We start from the raw sequence: 17,224 nt of genomic DNA on the forward strand, positions 1-17,224 counted from the left end.
ACGGCAATGTCTGAAACGACCGTTGGGAGTCAACCCTGGGCAGGAGATTTACTTCCCCAGTTTGGACGGTGTTTATGAATTGGACTAATGCGTATCTGACATTTTATTCACTTGCTGTGTGCTTCTGACATGGCGTTAATAAATACCTTTTGATATGGGACTTAAGAGGAGTGCTGGTTCTATTTTACCATAGTCCCTGCTGGAGCCTCATGGTAATTGCTATATATTGAATGGACTGACCAAGCACCCACGGATTGGAAATACACTAGTGCTTTGCGGCTTTAACATGTATATATATACATCATGTGGCACAGTCGTAAAATACATGTGGTTACTTTCCTAGCCCTGGTCCTACCCATGGACTCCACTAATTGCCGATATGTTATTAGTTATATGCTAGGCAATATCGTATTGTATTATGTTGTTATTATATTGTACAGTTTTATCTGTTATATTAGGAGTATGCAGTTTATTTGGCTATATTGTTTTCAATGTGTGTGATTGTATGCCAGAGTGTTAGTAACATAGTTAAATGAGTTCATTGTAATGTAAGTCCCCTAGCTGTACAATCAGATATGATTAAGATGAGCAGGTTATGTAGTAAACAGTTTCTGTATGGAGCTGCAGGTAATCTGATCTTATACACCCCATTGTGTACAGGAGCCCAGACACCTTGTCTCCACTCCTGTGACCTCCTCACTGACCAGCTTGTGTGATGAATAGACAGGGGAAAGATCTGGACAGAAGGTCAGAGAGTAAATGTATTTAAGGAGTCCAGGCGCTAACTAGGCATCGCGGTGCCATCAGTGGCAAGAATCGGTGGCGCAGGACGCTGTGTGAGCAGGTATCCTAGACCAGGGGACACAGAACCACGGCCAGTGTGTAACATCAGGAGATCGCAGGCATCTGTAATCCTAAACTACTGTGGGGACTTAGTAAGTAAGATACCATCCTGGCTTGCAATAGTTAATGTTATTGTGTACTGTGTGTGTATATTTACAAAAAAGGGCATTTGCCAGTTTACGAAACTGTTTACCTGAGTGATCAATGAATCCGGATCTTCACAATATATATATATATATATATATATATACACACACACACACACACACACACACACACACACACACACATTACAAGCTTGATGGCACTTCCACACTGATATATATATTACCAAAAAAACTCATGGTAGCAGGGGTTTGTGTATCAACAATCTTCAGGAAAAGTAATTGCATCTGTGAAAAATTAATCCACAAGCTCACGTTTCCGTTGGTTTTTTTGGTAATATATATTAGTGAGGGAGTGCCATCAAGTTTATGATGAGGTGATTGTCACCCCTACAAGTTAATTATTTCTGATGTAGTGATGAGTGATGCATATATATATATATATATTGTGACAGGCGAGGTACTTTGCCACCTGTAAGCTACACACAGGGTCCTGGGGGTGGATGGGAAGTTTGGATGGACCAGGTTCCCATTCATTTGGCCCAGACCAGGTCTTATATTATTCTTAGCCCAAGAAGCTGCTTCATCAGCCAGCACTTGGGTGCTGGGTTTTAAGCAGAGTCTCTCCCATGAGACACGGCTCCTAAAGGCAGTTAGTGCCCAGGTGATAGGCCTGCTAGTGACAGTGGGATCTGGAGGGCTGGGCCACTAGTGTCAGGATGCTGGGACCTGAAGGGTTCCTTATTATGTAAGAGGGAGTGAGGCAGGGCCTAACCTCCCTGGTAGTTTATACTAAAGACAGTGATCTTTGTTTATGTATATCTTTGTTTTTGAGCTACCTGAATAAAAGGTATTTGTTGTTTTTGCACAAGCCTGGAGTCGGTCGCTGGTGGAATTTTTGTAGCAGAGCACATTCTAGCAAGACTCCTGCTACAAATGGCGCCTGAACAAGGACACTTCTGCTAGTCATGTCACAAGTGCAGATGACCCAACAGCTGCAAGGTAACGGCACACATACCAGCGAGCTCCAGACCAAGCTGAACTCGTGGACATCAGTACCAGACCAAGGGTGTTGTGAGTAGTGGTTAAAACCAACCCCATGGGGTAAAAATAATATGTTTTGTTTAAAATGAATGTGTTTGATTTTGGTGCAAAGGTTTGCATTGGCAGCAAAGAGGTTAAACTGGGTGCATGGCCTGTTCTGTCTTATATGCTTTGAACCATTCATTGAAAGTAGCTGTGCTGATTTGCTCTAAGGGGTTGCAAGCAGTTGATAATTTATGACTGAATTTATTTTCAAAGCTTATTTTTACCTGTGCCTGCAAAATGTGGTAATGGGAGTCTGGTGTCCCTGTTAATTAGCTCATTAAGACCAATCAAGCATAGTTGAAACTTTTTATAAATGTGGTTCTATTTAAATAGAGAAATTTTGTGGCACTATGGGGGTCATTCCGTGTTGTTCGCTCGCAAGCTGCTTTTAGCAGCTTTGCACACGCTAAGCCGCCGCCTACTGGGAGTGAATCTTAGCTTATCAAAATTGCGAACGAAAGATTCGCAATATTGCGAAAAGACTTCTCTGTGCAGTTTCTGAGTAGCTCGAGACTTACTCTGCCAGTGTGATCAGTTCAGTGCTTGTCGTTCCTGGTTTGACGTCACAAACACACCCAGCGTTCGCCCAGACACTCCTCCATTTCTCCAGCCACTCCCGCGTTTTTCCCAGAAACTGTAGCATTTTTTCACACACACTCATAAAACGGCCAGTTTCCGCCCAGAAACACCCACTTCCTGTCAATCACACTACGATCACCAGAACGAAGAAAAAACCTTGTAATGCCGTGAGTAAAATACCTAACTGCATAGCAAATTTACTTGGCGCAGTCACACTGCGGACATTGCGCATGCGCATTAGCGACTAATCGCTCCGTTGCGAGAAAAAAATAACGAGCGAACAACTCGGAATGACCCCCTATGTGTCCCGGCAATCCCTGAGTTCTAGTTTTAAGAGCCTGAAGGGAGTTGTTTATTTTCACTACCAGTGTAAGGTATTTGTGACCACTATGTACATGCATCCTTTCAGTGCTTTGCTAAAAGCTTAAGCTGTGCTAAAAAAAGAAGAAGAAAAAAAGGAATTTTTATTTTGCCTTTCACTTACAGGTTTCAAAGGTAAAAGGGGAATAAAGATTTTCAGATATACAGCATATTGTGAAGTGTCTCTTCAAATGGGTAACAAAAAGAGAATTCATGCTAAAAAAACAAAAGGGGTGACAGTTCTAACACCTCAGGTCAGGAACTTATGTGACCCTATTAAAGCCCCACAGTTGGAGAGTGAAGTGGATAGCTTATTAGGGAGTAATCCAGATCATGGGGAAGATTTTAGCATGGAACATTTTTTTTGGTGTCACACGATAAGTGACCTTGAAAGTAATGTCCAATTAAAGGGCCAGGAGCTAGAAGAGCTTAAGAAAAAAATTGATTTTCTTCAAGAGCAGGTGAACACCTTAACGCAAAAGCTGGAGGAGAAGGAATCTCTTTTGTCTGACTCTCTGACCAAATTGGGAAGTAGAGAAGAGATTGCCAAGCTTTCAGGCCAGGTGTCAGAGTTGCAGAAAACCTTGGCAAAGGCTAAACCCAGATTTGAAAACTTTGTAGTACATAGCCAAGGATGATTAGAGGAAATCTCTTGTGACCTGACATGATATGGGAGTTTGGTGCTGGCCAATAAGGCTCTGTCACAAGACTTTGTGGAGCTTCAGGAGGAGGTTCTAAGCTAAAACCATTGGCTTTGCTTAGTTTCAGTTCAGACACAGGCATAGCTACACCAATTGCTGAAGACGTTATGCAGAATGTTGGGTCAGAGATATTATCAGTCGAAGTGGAGATGCCATCTTCGGGGGAAATGATGCCAACGGTGGTGCAGGCTGCGGAAGAATGGTACCATACTGTGTTGGAACCAGGCTATACTGGATTCCCTGTTCCAGCCAGAAGGAACAGGAAAGTTGAGCCAGAGCTGCCAGTGCCTAAGGCACAGAAGGATCCCTGCTATGCCACTAGTAAGGCCATCTGCCTGGAAAGTGGAAATGAGGGTCCTTCCCCAGAGGTAGAGTATTTACAGGCACTAATGTCCATTCAGTTGGTATTGCCATACCAGAGCATGGAGGAAGCTGCAGCCATTATTGCACAGCGCAAAGAAAATCCACGGGAATTTTGCAAGCAGCAAGAGAGAGCCACATCAGATGGCAGTGTTTTGTTGTTAACCCCTAGGACAGCAGTGAGAAGTTCCTCCGAAGCAGGACCACCTCATTCTCAGGAAAAGAAATGTCGTAGTAGCAAAGCCCTCAGTTCAGAGTAACCTGTTCATGATGTAATATGGCAGCCACAGGGGCTCACAGAAGATGTGTTTATGGAGACACGAGATAAGGAAGTGGGATTCCAGGCTGCTCCTCAGTTGACAGGGAGTGAGGAGGAAGCAGTAATGGAGCTGGGAGAGGTTGACCTGATGTCAAGTGATCATCCGCCTCCAAAACAAGAATCCTCTAATCTGCTGGATCTGTGGCAGAATGATGAACCCCAGGAATCTACCTGGACTTATGGCAATTTGATGACTACTCAAGGGCCCATCCTAGAACAGGAAGTCTTAGCTGAGCTGGAGATTGCTTCTGTTGAGGTCTTGGAAACCCAGGATCCTTCTCCTGTTGATGCGATATACGTTCAAAAGTCAATCCCTGATGGGACATCGCAGGTTCAGAAGCCCCTGGTACTGGATATCCAGTGCACATGTGAGACTTTTTCTGATGAATCACAGACAAAGACCGTACCTTTGGTGGTGTCTCGCCTACGTGAGCTAGTCATGGCTAAGCTAGTTGCAATACAGGAGTCCACTTCCGAAGTCATCCAGGAACCTGCTTCTGAAGGGGTTCCCCTCGTGTATGAGGAGGATAAGGTGCAAGATTTCGATCTTGGGGTTGTTGCACCCCGGCAGGATCCACCACAAGAGGCTCAAGATCCAATTGCTGAACTGGGACAGTTCATAAAGGACACACTAAGTAAGGTGCAAGAACCTGTCTCAGAGGAATCGGTGTGGAGTCCCATTTCTGAGGTTGCTCTACCCAGGGAGAGTTCTCTATATGAGACACAAGAGCTGGAAAATTTGAGGGGAGAGTTCCAAAAGCTGGCCCTAAGTAATAGCCAGCTACAAGAAGTAGTGAAGGAGATTCCTGAACTATGGAGTTGAATAAGAGACCTGGACAAGAGAATCAAAAAGTGTTATGTGCCGGTCATAGAGCAGCAGGAGTCGGTGACTAGGGTCAAAGATTGGAGATCGGAGGACGAAGCAGTCACATTAATGAAGGAAATGTTACCAAAGCTGGAAAGACTGAAGGAAGCACTAAAAGTTCAACAAATGAAAGGACTTTCTGAGACTCAGGACCAATGCCTCACTCTGAGGGAAAGGGTGGGGACAAAGTTGGACCATGACCTCAGAACAATTAAAGTCAGGGCAGAGACTAGGTGTTACCGGTGCCAAGAGCTTGGCCATAAAAGGTGGAATTGTCCATATAGGCCAAGACTAGTGAGGGCCGGGGTGACTATTAGGCCCAGAGTGAACTTAAAAACCTGCCCCAGTCCAGAGTTGGTTAATGTCAGGTGTCACAAACACACAGAAATGAATGAAGCGACTTCCTCAGTAGCCAGTAAATCCGAGCCTGATAAGGGAAACATCCCTAAAGGTGGAAAGATAAAGAGGAGAGGAAGTTTAATGGGCAACGGGAAGTTGTCCATTAAAACAACCACTTTGGCCACTATGCCAAAGTGGAGGGAAAGGGAAGGTGGCACAGTGGAGTCGGTGCCACCAACCTTTAATGGAAATAGATTCCAAGGCCAGTTAAAAGGGCCTCAGACATGTACTTGGGAGAGGAACTTGGGATCCAGGTGTATGGGCCCAAGTTATGTCCCAAAGATTTGTCAGCCCAAAATAATTGGCGAAGGTGAAACCTTGCCAATGTCACATGCCACTTTTCTGAGCCACGAAATGCTGAGGGAAAAGGTACATGGCAGGAGAGGTACTTTGTCACCTGTAAGCTACACACAGGGTCCTCGGGGTGGATGAGAAGTGTGTATGGACCAGGTTCCCATCCATTTGGCACAAACCAGGTCTTATAGGCTTCTAAGCCCAAGAAGCTGCTTCATCAGCCAGCACCTGGGTGCTGGGTTTAAAGCAGAGTCTCTCCCATGAGTCAGGGTTCCTGAAGGCAGTTAGTGTCCAGATGATAGGCCTGCTAGGGACAGTGGGATCTGGAGGGCCGGGCCACTAGTATCTGGATGCTGGGACCTGAAGGGTTCCTTATTATGTAAGAGGGAGTGAGGCAGGGCCTAACCTCCCTGGTAGTTTATACTAAATACAGTGATCTTTGTTTATGTATATCTTTGTTTTTGAGCTACCTGAATAAAAGGTATTTGTTGTTTTTGTACAAGCCTGGAGTCGGTCGCTGGTGGAATTTTTGTAGCAGAGCACATTCTAGCAAGACTCCTGTTACAAAATATATATATACAGTATGTATATATATATATATATATATATATATATACATACACACATTACAGTCCCCTGGTATGGATCAACCAGATATCTCTCCCAATCAGGGACCAGGCGGCACTCAACGGATTTATGGAAAAAGCAGCTTTTTTTATTCAAAGTGCAATCAGTGCATCAAAATGAGCATAATACCAATTATGCTCATTTTGATACACTGATTGCACTTTGAATAAAAAAGCTGCTTTTTCCATAAATCCGTGGAGTGCCGCCTGGTCCCTGATTGGGAGAGATATCTGGTTGATCCATAACAGGGGACTGTATTGTGTGTATTCTAATGGGATGGCACCCCGGTGGCTGCTGTAATAGTGAGTGCCTACTACCCTCTTCTTGTTATATATATATATATATATATATATATATATATATCATATGTGAACCAACCACACACAATACTGTATAATTCCAATTTCAGAGTGCCAGTCACATAACCAGGGTCACGTCAGCATCCTCTGCAATAGTCATGCTCAGACACGTTTCATCCAATAGGAATTTGTCAGTGGATGTGCGTCTGGGCATGGCTATTGTGGAGGATGCTGATGTGACCCTAGGGCTGACAAGCATTGATAGCACTGTGGATGGAGATTGAGCTGAATGGCCATCTGTTGCAATGCACTTTTTGTGATATTGTATATACATCACACAGGTTCCTTGTGAGTGGTTTTCTATTTAGTTGAAGTAAAGTAAAAAAATGTTTCAAGTACTTCACCACTGTGCGCATCCTATCTTTCTAATACACACACACACACACACACACATATATATATATATATATATATATATGATATACTGTATATATATATATATATATATATGTATATATATATATATATACAGTATATATATATATATATATATAATAGATATAGAGGAAATAATATAGAAGCAGTATACATTATATGACAGTGTTGATAAGGAACATTGCACTGTGATGAGAAGTCAGAAAGGGGTTAGTTAAGCTTGTGTAGGAGATGATAAGAAAGATGCTAAAATTAAGAGACAATTAAAATTTCAAAAATAGAGTAAGAAATAGTTGGACATGTTCATGCCAAGAAAGTTAAACCAGTATTAATTATGTTGGTGTAAAATTGAGCTATTGTGCATCCGTAAAGTATTCACAGCGCTTCACTTTTCCCACATTTTGTTATGTTACAGCCGTATTCCAAAATGGAATAAACTATTTTTTTCCCTAAAAATTCTACACACAATACCCCATAATGACAATGTGAAAAAAGTTTTGTGGAGATTTTTGCAAATTTATTGAAAATAAAAAACTAAGAAATAACATGTACATAAGTATTCACAGCCTTTGCCATGAAGCTCAAAATTGAGATCAGGTGCTTCCTGTTTCCACTGATCATCCTTGAGATGTTCCTACAGCTTAATTGGAGTCCACCTGTGGTAAAATCAGTTGATTGGACATGATTTGGAAAGACACACAGCTGTCTATATAAGGTCCCACACTTGACAGTGCATATCTGAGCACAAACCAAGCCTGAAGTCAAAGGAATTGTTTGTAGACCTCTGAGACAGGATTGTATCGAAACACAAATCTGGGGAAGGGTACAGAAGAATATCTGATGCTTTGAAGGTCCCAATGAGCACAGTGGCCTCCATCATCCATAAATGGAAGAAGTGCAGAACCACCAGGACTCTTCCTAGAGCTGGCCGGCTATCTAAATTGAGCGATCAGAGGAGAAGGGCCCTAGTCAGGGAGGTGACCAAGAACCCGATGGTCACTCTATCAGAGCTACAGCATTCCTCTGTGGAGAGAGGAGAACCTTCCAGAAGGACAACCATCTCTGCAGCAATCCACCAATCAGGCCTGCATGGTAGAGTGGCCAGACGGAAGCAACTCCAGGATTACTGGTACCCCTAAAAAAATTGGACAAAAACAATTATAGAAAATTAACAATATATATAATGATTCAAATATTAATAAAACATTAACAATTTTTTTTATAAAACACAAAAGAGACATCATTCCTACAAAAGTTTTGTTTTATTTAAAGAATAGTGTATATTTTAAACACATGGGGTCAATTATTGATACATCAAAATAATATTTTAAATAAACCTAAATTAGAATAGAATACATCTTAGTGCAAAAAAAATATGTTCTTTTGTTATTGCTCCTAGAGTGCAATAATGCCATTGTTGGCTATAACTATTTCCTGTTTCTCTGGGGTATAAATATGAGGTTATACACATGTAAAATCCCTGACATCCATCAACATGGCTAAGACTGAAGTTCTGGTAATTCAAAGAAGGTTGTGGACTTGCAAATAGAAGGAAAGTTAATATAAAAAAAGTAATCAGCTTGAATTACCATTAAGCACAATCAAGAATAATAATAATAATAATAATAATAATAATAATAAAAAAGAAAAGCATGGAACAGTTGAAAATCTGCCAAAAAGAGGATGAACGAGCATACTGCCCCATGTTCAGTCAGAAGGATGATAAGTAAGGCAAAGATGAACCCAAAGTAGAACTGCACATTTTAGTTGAATCTTGGGGTTTCAGAATTTTAAAATACACTGCCAGACACCAACTCCATGTCCAGTAATTTTGTGACGTAGTCTTTCCAAACAGCAAGACTGAAAGTACAGCACAAGGGAGTATCCAATTAAATCCAATCCATTTCCCACATGTGAAAATGGACAGATATCACTGTATCCAATTAGGTTCCATTTTCATCATCCAAAAATGGACCCACTATCGCGCGAAAACACATGGATTCGGAGTTAAATCCCCAATCTCATGTGTTATCACGGACCTGGCAACTGCTTATCGCGTATTATGCATAATCCACAATAGATGCTGGTAATGGTGGGGCCGCCGCATCGGGGCTAATAGGATAGCCCCCGACGATACATTTACCTGCAGTCATCGACCGCAGGAAATTGGATACTCAAAAAAATACTTATTGGAACCACAGATGGAATCATGTGGTAAAATGAGACAAAAATGTAACTTTTTTGGCATGCATATCAGCATCAGGTTTAGATTTTTTTCTTTATATTTTAAGAACTCTCTGATAACCAAGTCAGTGTCACAAATTGTTTTTTTTTAAAGGTAATGAAATTGGTAAATAATCAAGCTTTGAGTCTGACTTTAGCCATTCCATGTCAGCATGGTTTCATATATAGCTTACAAATATAATTGATTTTTATGACAAATTACAGTATGTGTCAGATACTTTTGCAAGTAATATATTTTCATTTTGAAAAGGTGTTCAATACAGTTCCACATAACAGTCCAGTATAAAAGATTACAGTACAGGGTCGAGAGGAAAAGTTTGTGGATAGGTAGAAAACTAGATTAGTCATAGAAAGACAAAAGAAAAGATTTAAATAAAACATATTTAGACAGGCTACTATAATTAATTTTAGAATAATGAAATGGAAAAGGGGACCAGGAAAGGACTACTACACTAGTATATATCAACATAATAAGTACTGTATACAGTAATCACATTTGGAGGTACAGCCATAGACAATATTGTTGCCACTATATGTTGAAGCAAGTTTAGAAGAGAAAAGAGTTGGTCTTATAGTGGCATACAAACAGAATTATTAGTAATTGGACTCTATGAAATTTTACTTTTATTATCAATAATGTTAAAAGGCCTGCTAAGAAAAACAACAACAAATAAACAATAATTATGAAATTAAAAGTACCACAATGTATCACTGTGTGTGTGTTAAATCCCTTTACAAAAATTCTTATTACAGATAATAATAACCTTCATAGGGATTTATAATATATGTCCTCAATTTTTCATTAATAAAGTATCTCAATTTTGCAAGAATATTGGTCTCCTGTGTTGTTTATATATTAATTGCTACTACTATGCCTTTTCTGAATTAAATATTCTTGTTTAGTATTTAGTGTGCACCTGTATTTTCTCTAAATACTATTCTTACAATCTGCTCCGATTCCCTACATCATTATAAAGGAATGGCTAAATAAAAAAAAAATGAATTATTTAAGTTCTTTAAACTAACAGTATAGCAATTGTACTGGTTCAAGTTCCACAAGACAGTATCATGCTTAGATTAAAAAAGCTAAATATTTACATTATTTTGGCAACAACCATTTTCTTCCCAATTAGTTTTCTTAATAAGTTTTCACAAACACACAGTACTATTTCACTAGTCATGAGGTACATTGAGTACCTCTTGCAGGATCAGACCCTTTCTCACCCTGGATGCTACTAAGACCCTCATCCACTCACTGGTCATCTCCAGATTGGACTACTGCAATCTCCTCCTATCTGGCATCCCTCAAAAATGCCTCTCTCCACTTTACTTTATCCTTAATGCTACTGCCTGGCACATCTTCCTCTCCACCCGTACTATGTAGCATCCACTTTCCCTCTCTTACAAGCCCTACACTAGCTCCTCTTCCCCTTCTGAATCCAATTCAAGCTTCTCAAATTCACTTACAAAGCTATCAACTATTCCTCTCCCATTTACATATATGACCCTATCTCCCCTTCCACTTCCACCTGCCCTCTTCGCTCCACAACTTCATGCTGCCTCTCCTGCCTACTGATTACTTCCTCCTATTCCAGCATCCAATATTTGGCTGTGGTGCTCCCTACCTCTGGAATTCTCTACATCTCCTTACATCAGACTCTTCACCTATCTACAAAACTTAAAATGGGCTCTCAAGATCCAATACTTCATCAAATCCAGCCATCTGTAATCCTAACCCTCTGCATGCTCATTTCTAGCCCATCCCTCATCCTTACCCTCTGGTATATGCTCACTTCTACCCCATATGTGTCACCCGTGTCTGTCTTCCCCTTCCCTTCACAATGTAAGCTCTCATGAGCAGGGATCTCTCCCCTCATGTGCTTTTCCCTCTTTTAGACTATCATCTACTCCAATGGAACTTAACCCTTGGTACCTGTCACCCTGATGATTATTAATAACTTGTCCCCTGATGCAGCAATGCTAATATACCATGTATTTGTCCTACATTGTCTTGTACTGTATGTCATTGTTTTCCTCATTTATTTATGTACTTTGTTAGGCGCTGTGGAACCCTTGAGGCACCATACATATAAATGATGATGATAATAATAATAATAATAATAACAATAATAATAATCTTCCTATCTCTTGGCTGCTATAGATTGCACATATATTGGCTCGAGACCACCTCCACTCAGTGCACAGGTATAAACACAACTGTCATTACTATCACTCTTTGAATGTGCAGGATTCTGTGATGCTAACATGAATATAATATACAAATTGTAGCTGGCTATCCTGAGATACTGTATGTTACAGTTTTGTATTGTTGAATATGCCTCACATATGCTAACTGCAATGCATGTCTGCTACATAAACCACATATGATGTGTGTAATTTGAAATATTCCAGGCTATGAGTATCAGTCCTGGCTAATGATGCTTCTTGTGACTTCATAAAGTCCTGCTTAACACTAATGTAAAAAGGCACATATAACCATTAGGGGAGTAATTGAATGTGCCCAGATTATTAAGGTGGTGAATTCCTCTATGCCACTGCAAAGATGGGTGACAGTTGCTTCTTTTATACCATACTACACAATACTGCTTTAAGTACATCAAAATAAAAATGTGTCTGTAGTAGTAGACAGTGATAAATTAGAGGTCCTTAAACCATCTGCTGATGTGGAGAATACAGAGGAAGGCGGGTCAGACAGAGACTCATTGAAAATGACATTACATGATTTCTAGTTTTACAAAATAACATTTATTTTAGAACAATGCTCATTAGAGTAGAGTGTACTATGGCATATGGCTCTGTAACCATTAACATTGTATGTGTATTTAAATTAGATTGTCACCTCTACGGAGCCATTGCATAACTTAAGTTAAAGCACTTTACACTGATGCAACTTAAGGCGATGGAATATAAACAAATGAATTTACAAAATTTTCTTTTTCTTTTGTGCTCAGCTAAAACTGCAATAATAAGTATTAATCCTGCTTTAACGAATATATCCTGCAGTGCAATATAACAGATAGAGAAGAAAGATGAATTTGCAATGTTGAACATTAAATCTAATTTGTTTTAAATGTAGCAATGCAAAAGAATGTATCAAGATATGTTGGTTTTGCCTTTTATAAGGTGGCTTGCCCCTAGGATCTCTTTTGTGCCCATTTCCTCTGATCCTTGGTCTGTGCACTCTGCCTTGGAGGAGGAGTTGTTTCAGAAGTTACCAGTGTGCTAATTTGTTAGATTTCACTTAAATGGTCAGTTAATCATAGGACAGTATCATAGATTTTGGGAGTTTATATTACCCTCCTCTACAGATGATAGCTGATGGATCACATCGGTGAATGCCACTTTTCCCATTTCAACTCGAATAGATGGGGCAAAGTTCTCCTTAAAGGAGAAAATGTGTCTTCCTTGGTCTCTGCAGTTATATCGTCATTCCTAATGTCAAGTTGTACAGCATCCGAAACATACAAGCGAAATGGTCCTGTAAATTTAAACATATTAGTATTAGTGTTTGAACATGATTATATTTAACATTTTATTATTAACCCATAAATTAATTTATTTATTTTTTGTGAGCAAATGAAATTATTACTATAACAGTATTGACAAAATAATATTTTTAAACTAACTACTGCATCATGTTTACCTTGCTGGGTGGATGATTGCAGGAATTGCATTTGGGATGAACCTCTCGATTGAACATGGGATTTCTTTGAGGTGCTGTATGATGTCTGAAAAACTCATCATGCAGTGTTCCACAGCTCTCAAAGGTGGAAATACATTTAATGTATGATCCATTGATGGTTTTTGCAGCTGAGACCCTGATTGTGTGCATCTCCACAATTAACTAATTGCAGGTAAATATGCTGGTTCTGAGGAGACATGTCTGATCCAGCTACATATCTGCCCATGTTTCTTTTCTATACTCCTTTACCACTTTCTTCCCTATCTTTCTCCTCCATATTCTTACTACTTTAAATCCCTTTCCTTTGTCTTGCAATAGCCTCCAACAAATGACACAAAAAACAGTGACAAAACAATTACACACACATACACACACACATAGAACAGAGATGAATTTAGACAATATCACTGTAAATAATCCTATATAATAAAAGGCTAACACTGCTTCTCACCTCTATGAGGGAATTTAAGTGTTTTGTGCGCCAATGTCCACTAGATGGCACACAACTGAGCAATTAAAGTGTTGCTCTATTCAGGTGCGCACAGCCGCCGGCACTGACATTGCTGTCATTATGACAGGCTGATAACTAGTCAAGTATTGTAATAATAATAATAATAAGCAAGACAATATGAAATCATAAGACACCAGACAGAAAAAATTAATCCATTTACTGCTGCACACTAAGATGGGATTTTTTTTTAGAACTGCTGATGTTGCTCATAGCAACCAATCAGATTCTACTTAACATATATCTAGCTGCTTCTAGAAGATAATAGAATCTGATTGGTTGCTATGGGCAACATCACCAGTTCTAAAAAAACCTCCCACCTTAGTAAATGTACCCCTAATACCCTAGCTCTACTAAATCTCCTCAGACCACTATCAAAGCTAATAAGGATATTACCTGATTTTTAAAGCGTTTGTGAATTAAAACTACAGTGATATAAGTTTTCAGTGCAAAAAAGGGGGCAATGCAATGAATCATCAAGTTTAAACTTAACTCATTAAGCAGCCAAAAAAAATGCTCATAAAAGAGGCTGATATAGCAGCTACTGTATTTTGACTGTCTCTATAAAAAGAACTCAAGTAAATGTAAAACACCCACTCGCTTCATGTTTTTAAGAATATTTAGTGCCCCCTTCCTAAAAATCATATCTAGAAATTATGAAAGATTGTCTACACATCTATTAAGTAGGGAGGCATGCCAATCTTAACTAATTTGCATTGAAGAAGTTCCCTTTCGGACTAAAGTTGTTAAAGAAAGGAGAGTATAATACCCACTACTGAAAGATACTTGATAGATAGATAGATAGATAGATAGATAGATAGATAGATAGATAGATAGATAGATAGACAGACAGATAGATAAACAGACAGATAGACAGACAGACAGACAGACAGATAGATAGATAGATAGATAGCTATAGATAGAAATTCTTTATTGTATTTGTAAAAGAGCAACAAAATTACAATCCAGGTCACACAAATAGTTGCAATTCACCATTTTTGGTTAAAACCAACAATTACAGATTGAAAAAAGCTATTCTTTCATCGAGATATCCTAGCTTTGATGCACCTAAACCATCTTTTTGACGGAAGGAAGGAAAAATATGATGAAAAGGATGGTAGCAATCCTGAACAATGTTGTTTCATGGGACGGCAGTATATATATATATATAAAATGAATTGACGCCAATTCACTGCCTATAATACCCACAGCAGTATGTACCACACGCTCCAAAAGCTTACAATCTCCCTTTGTGCTATTCCCATACCAGACTGTAATGCAATACATCAAAATGCTTTCAATAACACATTTATAAAACCTAATCAAATTTGTCTTAGATATATTAGCAGCTCGAACTTTCCTAAGAAAAAATAGCTGCTCTTGAGCCTTCTTGGTCATAGTTGCTTTATTTGATGACTATGTCAGGTCATCTGAAATAATAGTTCCTAATAATTTAAAATCTGTAACCCTCTCTACTAACAGATCATTGATAGTTAGAGGTAACAATTCCACTTCTAAACTTAATGATTAGCTCTTTCATTTTGGCCAAATTTAAAATTAAATTATTTTTCTCACTCCATTTAACTAACATATCCACCTCCTTACGATAGGCCTTTTCATCACCATCTGAGATGAGACCCACCACTGTCATATTATCCGCAAATTTAATAATTAGAATAGTACCAGCCTGAGAAATACAATCGTGGGTAAATAATGAAAAGAGGAGGGGTCTCAAGATACATTCTTAGGGGGTACCAGTACTAATTCTAAATACCGGAGACATCGAATTACCCAGTTTAATTGCAGTGGTCTATTAGTTAAGAAGTCAAAGATCCAATTACATAAGATTACGGAAAAGCCCATATTATACAATCTAAAAAATTGTGTGTTTGGAAGGATGGTATCGAATGATGAGCTAAAGTCTACAAAAATGCCTCCATACACAGACCCGGAGCAAGATCGGTGAGCCGCACGCTGCCAGCGATGGCTACATATGCTGACCCTGCACACGGGTCCGGACCGGGAACGTAGAGTTGCTGCTATCAGACCCGTCCTCAACAGATCTGAGTGACGGCTACCTCTGCTGCCCCTGTACTTAGGATCGGACTGGAGGGGGTGAGCTGCATGCCGCCAGACCCGTCCCAGAATATCCTGAGTGACGGCTATCCCTGTTGCCCCTCATACGGGGGCTGGATTGTGAGAGGACATTCGTTGATGCCAGACTCGCTTCAAATCCTTTTGAATAGCCTACAATAAATCTGGGAGTGTTGCATCAATTACACCTGATGGACACAGGTTCAAGCATGTGTTCCTAGAGAATTTGCAGCAGATAAGTTTATTTATTTCAATTTGATCCAAACCAGCAGTTAATATCACGTAATTAATGGAGATCCCTATCTAATTACATAATAATAAAGATATATACATATAGATGAGGTGGGAATATAAACTCCATTTTATATGCGTGATAATTGGTGGCGTGCATGTAAGATGCTGTTTGCAAATTAGATGCAATTTATATGTATTTATTGCACAAGTACCAAGTTTTTATATATGTTTTTTCTAACCTATTGACCCCAATTCTGTGACAATTAATAGCATGTACATTGCAAACAATAATTATAGTCTATATGAGGGTTATAATGGTTAGGTACTTGGCTATTTGAGATGCAATTTATTTATCCTTGGATACACTAATAAGGATATATTATCACTCACAGAGCAATTATATCAAATTTCTTCTCCTTTCGGTGCTCTCTCATCAGCTTAACTTGTTAATTGAGATACCGACAGCAGAAGCAAACCTTTTTCATTTTGCACAGACGCCTAAGGATTCTCTCATCTTCAATTCTATGTCGGCAGATATGATTGAGGACAGTAGAAATCCTGGATGTCACTGCATATGAAATTTATTTTTCCTAGTAACTGTTAATTCAATCTGAGTGTTTGTGATATATATCCACAATAAATATAGAAGGATTATCCTTATTTTTGATTGTTTTCCATGGATGTTACAAATTTAATTGTGACATGGTCATCACATTAATGCAATATTTTCATTACGACTATTTTTCAATGGGCCTATAAAAATTGAGCAATATAGGTGTTCTATCTTGGCTAGGGATCTCTTCCCTGTACTCTCATTAACTTTGCCCATAATTGGACAATAAGAGTTATTGGTGCATGTGCTCCAGGTGGTCCTCTCATTGGAAATTCGATGCTTCTAAGCAGATTTTGAAAAGCAGAAACCAGGCATTTGCCACTTTTTTTCCCCCACTTTCCTTCTGACTCTTTCTATCTATATAATCTTCTTATCTTCTTTCATTGTTGCAAAGTCAAACACATGTATATCTCTGACTGAATAACAAATTCATCCACACAATATGTGCATATATATATATATATATATATATATATATATATATATATATATTTATAAATTGTATCATACTAACTAGTTTAACCATCAATCCAATTTGGGGACTAATAGCTGCC

At 39.1% G+C, this 17,224-nt stretch overlaps 1 protein-coding gene across 2 annotated transcripts in view; it reads right to left on the bottom strand.

Moving 5' to 3' along the window:
* Positions 1–10,679: 10,679 nt before the first annotated feature.
* Positions 10,680–17,224, bottom strand: part of KHDRBS2 (KH RNA binding domain containing, signal transduction associated 2) — a 620,233-nt gene continuing 613,688 nt past the window's right edge. For both annotated transcript variants that reach the window (XR_010175991.1, XR_010175992.1), the window contains one exon: positions 10,680–13,017. The gene's annotated coding sequence lies outside the window, so the exon portion shown is untranslated. The remainder of the gene's footprint in view (positions 13,018–17,224) is intronic.

Source organism: Pseudophryne corroboree, chromosome 4 (genome assembly GCF_028390025.1).
Source record: "Pseudophryne corroboree isolate aPseCor3 chromosome 4, aPseCor3.hap2, whole genome shotgun sequence".
Lineage (NCBI taxonomy): Eukaryota > Metazoa > Chordata > Amphibia > Anura > Myobatrachidae > Pseudophryne > Pseudophryne corroboree.